Source organism: Anser cygnoides, chromosome 1 (assembly GCF_040182565.1).
Source record: "Anser cygnoides isolate HZ-2024a breed goose chromosome 1, Taihu_goose_T2T_genome, whole genome shotgun sequence".
Taxonomy (NCBI): domain Eukaryota; kingdom Metazoa; phylum Chordata; class Aves; order Anseriformes; family Anatidae; genus Anser; species Anser cygnoides.
This window is the reverse complement of record NC_089873.1, coordinates 204,022,715-204,035,668: the sequence shown is the minus strand read 5'-3', so window position 1 is coordinate 204,035,668 and position 12,954 is coordinate 204,022,715. Positions and strand designations below refer to the sequence as shown.

At 44.2% G+C, this 12,954-nt stretch overlaps 1 long non-coding RNA gene across 1 annotated transcript; it reads right to left on the bottom strand.

The window, feature by feature from the left end:
- Window positions 1–7,764: 7,764 nt before the first annotated feature.
- Window positions 7,765–12,434, bottom strand: LOC106048036 (uncharacterized). The gene is made up of 4 exons (XR_001214043.3): window positions 12,295–12,434; window positions 11,181–11,234; window positions 10,662–10,727; window positions 7,765–9,094 (listed from the first exon to the last, which is right to left on the bottom strand). It is a non-coding gene; the product is annotated as an uncharacterized lncRNA (long non-coding RNA).
- Between the last annotated feature and the right edge of the window lie 520 nt (window positions 12,435–12,954).

Below are 12,954 nucleotides of genomic sequence, written 5' to 3'. Positions count from 1 at the left end.
CTCCCTCTCAGGTTCATATGTGACCTCTCCAAAGCCATGCCACATATTACAGCACAAATCTCCAAGCCACAGTATGTTCCGCTTTGTCCAGACAGCTCACAGCCCCTTTTTTTTTCCCTCCGTTGTTTCTTTTCTTATCTTCTCCTTTCGAAGTTGCTGCATGTGCTGTCATACAGGCTTCTCCAGAGCTGATGCTATGCACTATTTTAATATGTTGTGAAACCAAACATTATGGACGTATTGCAGGGTAGCGCTGTATCAGTAAGCATGATTTAATGCTGTGTTAGTGGTGGAGAAATTTACCCCCCAGCTTAAAAAAAAAAAAAAAAGGAGACATAGAAGGTTGTTTGTGATGTTCTTCATAGGATTGCAAGACTATTTGGGGAGGAAGTATGGGGCCTTTTTTTTTTTTTTTGCAGGTAGTTTGCCTCTTCTTACCCATGAAACACTGAGACATCTCGCCTTGCTTATCATAAGAAAGGAAGGTGACACCAAGATGCTCTGGTACATCCTGAGCAGGGATCCTAAGGCAGCCAGAGCTAGAACATAGGACTTCAAAGCTGTTCCAAATTTTCCTATAATAAGCTCAAGAAAAGGGCATTTGAATACAAGTTTTATTAGAGCACGAACAGCAGACAATGAAACAAGACTTATACATGTCTGCTGGGTCCTCATGACATGTCTGGAAGCAAGGTTTTGGCTAACTCTGAGATGTTTTGAGCTGCAGCAAACCACACAGAGTCCTTGATCAATGCTTTCCCTTTCCATCCCTCTTTTCTTTGCTCCTACCCCTCTCAGCTCCCTCACAGCCTCCCCACAGAGCTGCAAGACCCCAGTGCCGAGCTGTGACCCCAGCTCTCCCTGCCCATGCCATCTGGAGACATTCGGCTGCCTCCAGAGAACGGGTGGTTTTCCATCCCTTTGAAGGGATTACCTGCTCTGGCCACTGCAAATATGACATGACCTGGAGCAAGCAGACCTGAGAGGTCCTGCCCTTCACAAGCACGCTGGGTGGTTTTGTCCTCTAGGCAGGAGATGGTTTTCCACCACCTCTGTTGCTCCTGGTTCCTATTTCAACATTCTCTCCAGTAGCTCCTAAGCCTTTTTTTTTTTTTTCCTAGCAGTTTTGGGGAATTCTAAAAATTCACAGAATTACAATTTTGCCTGGGCTGCACAGTGTATCAGCAGGCCTGGCAGTTCCTTTGGCTTTTACAGCTGCACTTTTCTTCTTTTTTTTTTTTTTTTTTTCCATCGCAAGTCTTACGAGAGTCTTAAACGTCTCTTCTGCTATCATGTCCTTAGCAGCACTTTAATAAGTTTAGCATCACAGACAGTAATGGCAAAAAAGATTTATTTCATTATCTAGTTCATCCCTCTGCTGTTGCACAATTATTCCCCGGGGAGCACTTCAGGCTTCCGTCCAAGAAGTTTTTATGCTTAGCTTCAATCTCAAAAGCAGCTCTGCAAGCATGATAGTGCAAGGCTCATTGTCTGCCTTTCAGCCATTTCAAAAATTAATTTGCCCAAAGTACAAATAAAAGGTTATTTTTTTCCCCTCCCAACAGTCAGGCCCATAAACTGTTTAAAACATCAAAGCCAAACTGGATTTCTTCCGGCTCTAACTTCATTAACCAGAAAGAATCCTCAACTGGAAATGAATCTGCAGCTGTGTTGATGGTTTGCAACCCAGAATTAAAAAGAACCTCACTTTCTTATAGCTCCGTTAGCACTTTAGAGCAATCAGGAGGGGAAGATAAGGAAATCATACTGCAATTAATAAAGTCAGTAATTTTAGAAGAGCGCTCTTTATTGAGTGATATTTGTATATACCAGTATTTCAAGGAACTCCATTTTTTTTATAGGGTGCTTATCTCTGGCTGTCACTTCAGGTAAGAAATGCATCATAATTCATTCAGGTCAGGCTTGATTAGACATGCTGACTTTGTTACTGGTAAGCGGGAGCAGGGACAGGTGATTAACACGGCGCTGTAAGGCAGGAGACAGGCCTCTTGTCTCCAGTTCCCATAGGAGAAGCTACTTTATCGTGTCTTCATAAAGGGATATGAGGAGCCACAAGGACACAGGTAACCTCTAAAACCTCTTTTGGTTGAATATGCAGAAAATGAACGGTACAGCCACTCACCCCTGGGGGACACCTACCCTCAAAGAGCTCGTGAGCTGTTTTATGGGATTCTCCCCACACCCACTGTCGGGCCAGTGTGAGGATTAGCTCATGGGTGCTGAGTGCCGGACATCAGCAGCAGCAAAACTCACACAGCCAGAAATGGTAAAAACTACTGCAGAGACAAGATAAGTTTGAGACCTTTAAGATAGATTAATCTAGAGATAAATAAATACTGTGTGGAGGCTTTCCCGTTGCTTTGATCGAAGTACAGTTTCCTTATTGCTTAATTTAAGCCCACAGGACTGTTACCCACCCATCACCCACAGTTCAGCTGAAAATGTGCCGAGCCTGGAAGGTCACCAGATATCCCACTTTCCTTCTGTTCACCCCCCAGGGCATCTCACTGTGGCTGTTGCTTTGCTCAGAGGGTTTTATTCTGGGAAAGCCCCTTGTTATGGCTTGGCTTTGGGAGCAAGGCTGGCACGGTGAAGGGCTGGCAGGGCTGGGCATCTGTACCAAGGCTGGGAGGACTAGCTGGTGAGCCCTTGGTCACAGCCCTGTGATGGAGTTGCACAGACAGGTCCTTAATGCCATGGTCCCTTTTGTTGTTAGAGGTGTGGTGTGGTCAGCCTGGGAGTCCTCTCCTGGGAGACCCACACTGAATTTGCTGATGATGGCTCGAGTTTCACGGGGTGGAAGAGGTCTTGGATGGCATCTCTGACTGCTCCATCAAGAGCTACGCTCGAGCAGCTGTGCCCAGGGCTCCAACATGTTGTTATGGAGCCCTTTGTTGTGCTAGGAACTGGTGAACTACCTGTGCTGAGGGCTGGATTTGTCCTGCAAGCTATAAACCCCCTTTGTAAACGCTGTGCTGAGTGCTGCTCCAGTCCTGACGGTGCAGAAGGTGGGAACCTGAAGCTTAAAATACAATTTTCTCTTTAAACAGACTGTGCCCTTTGGAATGTACTCTCTCCTTCTGGACTGAGTGTTTGCAAAATGTTACTTAATAGAGACATAATGTAAAATCCCAGCTCCAGACGCACCCTCTGCTTGGTCCAAATATAATCAAAATCCGAGGCTGGAACCACATGCCAGTTTTGCAACTGGCTGCTTGACAGCAGTTGAACTAAAACCACAGAATCAATCAACCAAGCACTTTGGGAGGTTGAAATCCAGGCCAGATTTTGAAATCTGGGACCTCTCTTTAGTAATTTACAGCATACAAAAAAGAAATTCAATAATAAGCCTGGTTTAGCTTCCATAAAACCTTTGGGTCAACAGAGAAGCACTTCCACATGTTCAGATCTGTCGGGTCCCTACGCTTTCTCTGCTTTCTCTCCTTGCACAGCATGAACTCAGATGAGTTAGTATTTTCAAAGATTTTTTTGCTTGGATTTTGAGCTATTTCCGCTCCCCAAAGTTGGGGGGCATTGCTGAGCAAGGGGGCAGCTCTAAACAGGGACTGTATGTGCCACAGTCGAGCAAAGGACATTTCTTTGCTGAGCTGGTCGATGAGTTGTTTGGCTCTGCATTTGCTCTTGCAGCAGTGGCTCTTTCTTCTCTCCTGGGACTTCTGGGACCTTTGTCCTGCAAATATTTCAGAATAGTAAAATGCTTCAAAAACAAGAGTTACTACAGGATATTAAATGCTTGTTGCTTTTAAATGAGCAGATGGTACTTTTACCGAGTGCTATCCTTTTGACCATATCTTTATTGTGCTGTCATTTTTCATAGCTTATTTTTAGTGCAGAAAAGGCCTGTGAAGCAGCTGCCAGCAACGTCTGTACACCTGAATATCTCCTTAAATGATATGTAACATAAATCTATTAAAAAACATTTGTCTGGAGTTCAGAGGGTATTTCATGGAGGATTTATTCTACTGGAGCCTACATCTGCTTTCTTTATTAAAAGACAAAACTAAATTATTGTTAAAAAGAATACTTAAGAAGTTATTGGAACAAATGATCACCAGCTATCCTGAGTGATGTGGTAATTGTGCGGAGACCTGCATGTGCTGCCCACCTCCACCTGTAAAAAATGGGTTGCTTTAAAGCTGGGAGTCCTCTCACGTACACGTGTCCGCTAATGAAATGAAGTTGTGACGAACTTTTATATCTGCATGGGATAAAAACAATGAGAAGGAATAGCTTTTGGAGGTCAAAAGAGGCTCCATGTGGAAACACAAAGGATGCCATATGGAATATTTCATTTCAGATATCCTCAGCAGCAACCACTTCTCGGTGCAATGTCTCAGTGCATTGTCTGGAGGCAAGAGCTAGGATGTTCCTCTGCAGCTTCTATGAGAGGTTGTAAATCTTTCAGATTTGTTTCAGCAAAGAACAGCTACTGTGAGTTTTCCACCTTTATTATTATTATTATTATTATTATTATTATTATTATTACCACTAGCTCCTTCTCATTTTTTTTTTCACCCTCATCAAAGCACAGGTGATCATTGCATCATGCTCTGCTGCTCACATATGCTTTTCAGATGGCAATCTAAGTGCACGTCATACGAAGAGAGCACCCATCTGTGTTGCACACGTTCTTTGTAAACAGTAATGTGTTAAGACTGAGAGCAATTCTGTGAAATGATAAGGGACATTACAACCTTATCTTATTGCTGGGTAAATTAGGCTATAAATAGCATTGCCAAAGTTCCCAAATCTGATTTTGTGACTACGTGATAAGAATGTCTGGGTCCTTTTTTCCAAGCTGAGCTAGAAGAAGCCATGAATGTGCATGGATGTGTGTATATGAAGGTTTTTTTTTGTTTGTTTTTTCTTAGTTTGGATATAACATACAGCTTACCAGAACATAACTTCGTACCTTTAACCTGCTTATATCTATGTTCAAATCCAAGCTTTCACTTAACCCCTTTCTTCAGAGTCTAAAATTGGATGGAGAATTGTGTTGGCTGGCCTGCAACAGGCCGTGGGTGCTGTCACATAAATCTCTGCCTGACCTTCACACCTGCTCTGCTTTTATGCCATCTAGCCCTGTCATCTTGGCCTGAAGTCTCAAAAGCCCTGAGCCAACATCCTCGAAAGTATTTTGGATTCTTTCCACTGGCTCTGGTTTTGTCCAAGCCAGCCAGTTCATGGGCTCTTCCGAGTCTTCCAGCACTGCTGCCGAGCATTTTCCATCCACCAAGAAGGCCATCATCAGGGAGAGGTCCATGTCGGGTGACAGCCACGGATGTCTGCTCACAAACAACTGTGAGGAGCTCAATTATTAGAAATTAAAACCACACCAGGGAGAGATGCAAACAGTTCTTGCTGTAAGTGCAATGGGGTCTGGTAGCCAGAAGGCACTGATCTGCTTTCAGCCAATTCTTGCTCTTCGTTTAATCCTTTCAATTTATTATCCTTCTTGGAACACTTCTGGAATGACAAAATGATGAATCTGGCCAATGGAGCAATGTTTTCCTAGGGCTGAACCTGCATCTGATTGTGTTTGCCTTTTCCTGGCTCCAGGGAGGGCAGGAGCAGCAGTGTCCCCACGTCCCTTTAGCTGCCAGGGATCACTTTGTGCAGTTCTTTGGCTGAGGAAACTCCCCTCCCTGTCCTTGACCTAGATAAGGACAGGGGCTTTTATTTTAACAGGAAAAAGCCACTTGGCTCTATTTGTCATTCTTCATTAACCTTATCTCGGTCCTTCTTTATCCTCCTTTCTCCCATGTTGCCTGGTCACTGTAGCCCTTATTACTTCCTCTCTTGATAAAGATGTCCTGTTCAAAGTGTATTTATATCATTAGTTTCGACTGCCTTACTTGGCATTGTGATCCTTTGTGATCGGCTTGTTTGTTGTTTTCTTAATCTCAGTCTGAGGAGCAGGGTTATAAAAATACACTGGATATTTGGTGAGGCCCACCCCTTCCAAGGAGGCTTTTTCAGGCTTTCATCTGTGTGTTCTCCTATCACCCCCGTGGGATCACATGAGGTCTGCGTGGCTGGGCTGCACGATGGGGCACTCACCACTTAGTGCTCAACACTTCTTCAGCCCTGGCCCTTCAAGAAGCTTAACCCCAGGAGAAAAGCAAAGCACTCGTCATTTTATACACTTCTGAGCTCCATGATGCCTTTCCCAGTGAGCGCGAAGCCGAGTGCCGTGGGTGTTTCTGATTACCAGCCCTGCTCCAGCGCAGTTGCAGCATCTCAGCTGGCTGGGCTGCACGCACACGCCTCCCCCCGCGGCGGCATTCCTCACCCTCTCGGACGTTTAACTCTGAGGACCTCGGGGCTGATTTTCTGTCCCTTCCTGTCCTTTGTTATATAGATTAGATATTGCTGGGGGAGCTTTATGAAGACCTTAATTTCCAGCGTCACCCTGCAGAAACGTGTAGGTCCATGTAGCAGGAGCCAGCAGATTATAATTTCCCTACGGAAAAATGGATAAAACAAGGGAAGAAAAAAAGAAAAGGAAAAGAAAAATCCCTGAAGATTTCTTAAAATATTTGGAAGCTTGGGCCAGTTCTCAGATGTGCCAGGGGAGTTTGCAAGGGCTGGTAGTACACTGTTTGTATATGTTTGGTTTCTAAGACTGACTTTCATGGAAACAGCATGATAGAAAGTGGGTTTGGTCAGAAATCTCAATATCTTTAATGACAGCACAGTCCAAAGTAGATAGTCCAGGCTGTCAGGGCTAGTGCTGACTCCATTCAAGGTTACAGGCTTGGGGTAGAGTGGCTGGAAAGCTGTGCAGCAGAAAAGGATCTAGGGGTGCTGGTTGATGCTAGCCTGAACATGAGCAGGCAGTGTGCCCAGGTGGCCAAGAAGGCCAACGGCATCCTGGCTTGGATCAGGAATGGTGTAGCCAGCAGGACCAAGGAGGTGATCGTCCCCCTGTACTCGGCTCTGGTGAGGCCGCACCTCGAGTACTGTGTTCAGTTTTGGGCCCCTCACTACCAGAAGGACATCGAGGCCCTGGAGCGTGTCCAGAGAAGAGCTACGAAGCTGGTGAAGGGCCTGGAGCACAAGTCCTGTGAGGAGCGGCTGAGGGAACTGGGGGTGTTTAGTCTGGAGAAGAGGAGGCTCAGGGGAGACCTTATGGCTCTCTACAAATACCTGAAAGGAAGCTGTGGGGAGCTGGGGGTTGGTCTCTCCTCGCAGGTAACTAGCGATAGGACTAGAGGGAATGGCCTCAAGTTGTGCCAGGGGAAGTTTAGGTTGGAAATTAGGAGACATTTATCCTCAGAAAGAGTAGTTAGGCATTGGAACGGGTTGCCCAGGGAGGTGGTGGAGTCACTGTCCCTGGGGATGTTGAAGAAAAGCTTGGACCTAGCGCTTAGGGACATGGTTTAATGGGTGATATTGGTGGTAGGGGGATGGTTGGACTAGATGATCTTGGAGGCGTTTTCCAACCTCAGTGATTCTAGGATTCTATGATTCCCTCATGGTCAGAATCCAAACTTCAGGCTCACATTATAAGTGAGGAGATCCTGTTACCTGTAGGTACAGAGCATGGTGTAGCATTTCTTGCAGTTTGAGACTGGGTTGTATTTTTCATAAGGACAAAGCTAGAAACCCTTCTGTCACTTTCCTTTGAGATACGGTGTTCGCCTCTGGGGTTTGGTTCAGGGGTGCTTTGAGAACTGCAGTTTCCTTGCTGTGAAGAAATAAATGTACTGGGGGAAAAAAGCAGTGTGTACAAAGGAGCAACCTCTATACAGAGTGGGTGCACTTGGGATATGCTGCTGGTTAGACATAGCTTGAGACACGTCAACTACAGTTACACAAATGGTTCTTATTTTAGCGTTTGGTGTGGGATTTAGACAATAAAACACGTAAGTGTAGGTGGAGGACATGAGGACCCTCTATGCTCCCATTACAGTCAGTGGAGATCCAACCAACACAGACCATGGAGCCCCCAGCACAAATCAGTTCACCCTGAAGGAGTCACCTGGCAGTTACCCAATTGACTCATTTCCAAACTCCATGGACTACGAAGTTATTGGAGACTACATCCTTCTTCAGTATAATGAGAGCTTAGTCCCTAGTTCACATGCAGACACCTACAAGTAGATTCCCAAATCCCACCCCAGTTTCCTTTGTGGTACAAACCTTGCCTATTCATATATATTCATATATATATGCATGCCTCTGCCTGTTCATATATTTTATAGGAGTCAAAAGACATTAGCTTTTATTGTAATCCCACCACATGGATTTATCTCTTATGCACCTGAGTTTGAAAATCTTGACCGCTGTTGTTATTCTTGGATTTCACCCTTTGGACCGGTCAGTTTGTCTGGTTCTGGATATGGAACAGAAATCTAACACCAAAATATTTCTCCAACATCTGCTGGCTTCTCTGTGAATTCCATCATGTGTGACTCACACTCTTTGGCATGGTTAAGAAGCTAGATTTAAAATATGGTTTTGTACTTTTGATTCCCAAATAAAGTCTAGTGGAAAAATATTATTTATCCCTGCATTTTATGTATTAAAAATACACTGACTTTGTTGCAATAACAAAACTGTTTAATACCCTACATTAAAAAATGAAAAAAAAGGGGGGGGGGGGGAGTGCCAACCATTTTTAAGTCAAAACAAATCTGCGTAATTTTCCCATTAGTGCAACCTTTTCCCGTTAATCCCAGCCAGTGGAAGACTTCCCTGCTGTCCCAATGTCCTACAGCTAGTCTTGTGCTACCTGAGAGGCTGTTTGGGAAGCATCTCTGTGGAGATTAGGAGGAGCTGTAAAGCTTCTGACCTTTTAAACACTAAAGCAAAATCTGAAATCTCCTCTTGCAAGTATTCACAACATTAATCTCAAACCATGTTTAACCTTGTCTTTAATTGGACACTCGGGTAATATCATGGCAGAAATAACCCAGTGTGTCAGCACCAATGTAGCCTTCAGCAGCAGATGCAGACTCTGTCCAGCAGCCCGGCTTCCTCCAACACTTGAATTCCTTCTGTGTGCACTCAACTTCCCCACTGCTATCTAACACTTCACCCTGGGCTCCTGTGGTGGAATAGAGAAAGTCAGAGAGAAATTAGTGAAGAAAAATTTGAGCTTGATAAAGTTGCAGCCAGCACAGTAAGAAAGAGAAGACGAATGCCTTGTCTGCACTGTGTCAGGCTGGTCATTGCTGCTCTTCGCCAGTGTGCCCTGCTGCAACCCCAGCCATGGCCTCACAAGCTCCGGGTGACCTTAGGCAAGCCCTTTACGTGCTTTCTTCTTCAACTCTTGCTATCTGTTGAGTCATCCTTTCCCCTGCTCTTTGCTCTCTCCCTCAGCTACGTCAGCAAGGCAGAGGAACGCAACCTCAGCACCATGCCAAGGCTGTTGCTCAGCCTTCAGATCAAAGCTGGCTTCCATCCCACCTGCTCTGAGTTCTTGTCTGCCCGACGTCTCCCATGCAGATTTAGCCAAAGTGACCTAGCCTGGGTACTGGAAGTCATTAGTGAACCGTGCAGGTTAATTTATCCTCCTTCATTAAAGGTAAATGGTGTGTGAAAAGAAGGCTTATTATCCAGCTTCACTGACAGGACATTCAGCTATGAAATGCTTCAATCTCTTTAACATTAATCTCCTTGCAATTACAGGGATTGCCTCTTACTATAAGTACTTCACACAATGCTTATCTCAGGGGGGTTCTCATCTGAATTGCTTTATGTAGGTGCTATTGTAAGACTAACTATAATAAGACAAAGCTTTGGAAAAAATAATAAATGTCCTTCTTTTCCATGTGTAATGGCATTTCCCTCATTTCCTAGTGTTTAGAGAAATTCATTTTGTTCCTAGTAGCTGGTTTTAGCTTTATTTAGGAAGTTCAGCTTCATGTAAGTGACATTGGCCTGGAGGAAGGGATGGTTAGATCTGTGTAAATGACAGTGTTTTGGAGGAAAATGAAATGCCTTCGTCATTTGCCTTCAGACGGTGAATATTCATCAAAAGTAAGTATTTTCAGAGATGACCTTGCAGCTGAGACAGAAACAATAATTGCTTGCACTCACAGAGACTGAGTCACATCTTGACAGAGCTGATCTGGGCAGGAAGGGTTTACCTAATTTCCTAAAGATTCTCGGGGACTGAATTCGTCTGATCTCCTCTAATAGCGAGGGGAAAAAAAAAAAAAAAGTCTCTTTGTTTCATCTTGAGCTTTATCCTAGCTTTTCATTATTCCTGGGATAGCACCATGGTTCCAAAACCAAAATGGGCTTGGTTACCAGTACCAGGAGCTGCCTGGCAGCCAGTGGAGAGACTTGTGCTTGGAAGGTGGAACCAGAGTGAATGTTTCCCTGACACACCACCCAGGCAGAGGCCAAACGACCGCTCTGCTGGGCACCCCCTGCAGCACCGCTGCTGCAGTGCCGGGCGCTGGGGCATCCCAGAGTGGCAGAGGAGCCCCTCAGAAAGGAAATGCACCTCTTAGCAGAAGCCACAGCTATAAAAAAATGTCATTTTTCATGCTATTAGGACAGTACTTTATTTCCTTGTGAAGTGTTTTCATTAGTTTTGCTACTCTCAGAAGTCAATGACTTCCAAACATAGCAGAGGAATTAATAAAACTAGAAACTATATCTACCTGTTAAGTTTCTGAAGATGTTTTAAGAGGCTTTTTGGTTTCCTGGAAGAGATGCTGTGGTCCCAGCTGCAGAGAGAAAGGAAATATCAGCAAAAAGGCCCATAGCAGCTTGTAAACAGGAATTAGCCATTCTCCTTAGAGCAAGGAAGGGCAAAGAGGAGCAAATCACTTTAAAAATGTGGACAGGCTATCTTACAATGTTTATGAGAATTAGAGGTACAGATAGAAACAGCCAGCCAAACAAGTAGCCAGAACTGAGTAAAAATTTATTATTTCACATCCGGGCAAAGCGTAGACAACCATTTTGCTGAGCCCCAAAATATCAGCTAAAGCTAGGGAAGGCTTAATGGGAACAGGATGGAGTCTAAGATCCAGGTACAATTTTGTTCATCTGAAAGCATGCAGAACGTGGGGATTCTGTATATGGTGGTGGCTATGAAGTGACTATGGAAAAATGTAAACATGTCTGACCCTGGCTTATACAGCAGACTGAACTGCTGCATACAGACAGAACCTTACCAACTGACTTGGTTGGCTAAAATAAACTTGCACTGCTGCTTCTCCTTGCGAGCTCTGTAGAGACAACAAAGTTCACAACATTAAAGTGGGTTTCTGGTTTGTGGATTATAAACATTATGGATTATAAACATTAATGTTTACAAAATTCCAAACAGATTATTGCTGATGGAAAAGTAGGAAAGAGCCAAACCTGACTTCAGATTTGGATTCAGGTTCAGTTTACAGACTGCAGGAAGAACATTTGGGGTGAAATTTTGAAACCACCATTGCAAATGAAGATACATCGTTGGGTTCAATGGATCCATTTTCGATTTTCTCATAAACTTGGCTTTCTTGCTTCAGAGATAACCAAGGAACAAATAGCCCTGACTTCTATTCCCTGGCAGTAGCAGTGCACAGCACAGCTGACTTTTCAGGCTGAAATTTGTGACTTAAACAAGTTTGAAACAAACAAAATTAATCAGGAAGAAAAAAAAAAGTTTTCCATGGTCTCACCTGGTGAAATGTATGGAGACCAAACTGTAACAGAAATGTGGAGAATCAAGGAAAGAAGACCTTTTATTATTATTATTATTATTATTATTATTATTATTATTATTCCTATTATTATTATTATTTTGTATCATGTATATGAATAACCTTTTCCATATTCAGAGCATCTGTTTTATGCCAACACCTCAATCTGCAAGATGGTCCAAAAGGGGTGTTTATTTTCTTCAAGATGTTGGCTTTGATTTCTCTGAAACTTACTGTTATGAAGCCATCTGGAACTAATAAATTCCTCCTTTATTTACAGCAATCTCATTTTGGACTGCATTTGGACTTTGATTATATTAAGACTGATTCTTTGCAAAGACTCATCTCCATGTGACGCCTGGCCCTGCTTCCATCACAGGCTTCAGCAGCATTGCGGCTGCCCTAGGATGCTCCTGCACAAACTTCTCTGACTTTTCCCCGGTTTATGTGGCTTCAGTTCTATGCTGTTTTGCACTGGTTTCACTGCAACAATTAAATGTTCCTTGTGCCACTTGTGTCTCCATCAGGAATGCCTTCCCTGTTCCAGAGAAAAAGGGGACAAGGGAGCAGAAGGGAACAAAGGGAGGGGAGTACTTACCGACAGATGAACGTCTTCCTGGCTTCAGCTTGGCTCTTCCTCACACATGCTTTGATTTTGTCAGTGTTCTTCCTCCAGAAACATGATGCTTTTTGGAACCTGATCTGCCTGTATGGAGCAAAACAGACCTCCAACAGGATGACTGGGGAGCTGGGAGATGTCTCTCCTTTGGGATGATTGCTTCACGCTCTTTTGGAGGTCAGGGTGTGTAGAATAGCAAGGACTACCACAAGAACATATATTTATTGTCAGAGTTCCATGGAATTAAATGAATAATGCTTCAGACAAGGTTTGTTGGCATTTTCCCCAAGTATGATAGAGTCTCAGTCTTGGCATTTCACTTTGTGCTTTTCTAGTGTTGCAAAGGGGACAAAAGCTTGCCGTAAGAAGTTGGGTGCATGTGTTGGGAGCAGGAGGGAAGAGGCATAAATGCAGCAGAGCTGAAGCACTGTGTCACTACAAGAGCAGGCCCTGCTTTCACCACTGCAGCTTGAGCATCCTTTTAAGTGTCATATTTTATGCACAGCGGAAGGAAAGCAGAGAGGTGACTTGGATCCACGTTGACTCCCCACCTCCTTGTGACCCAGCCTCCTGGCAAGCACAGCATGGCTGGTATTGGGGCTTTAACCTGCCTGGATGCTAACAGAGAAGCTAGTGTCT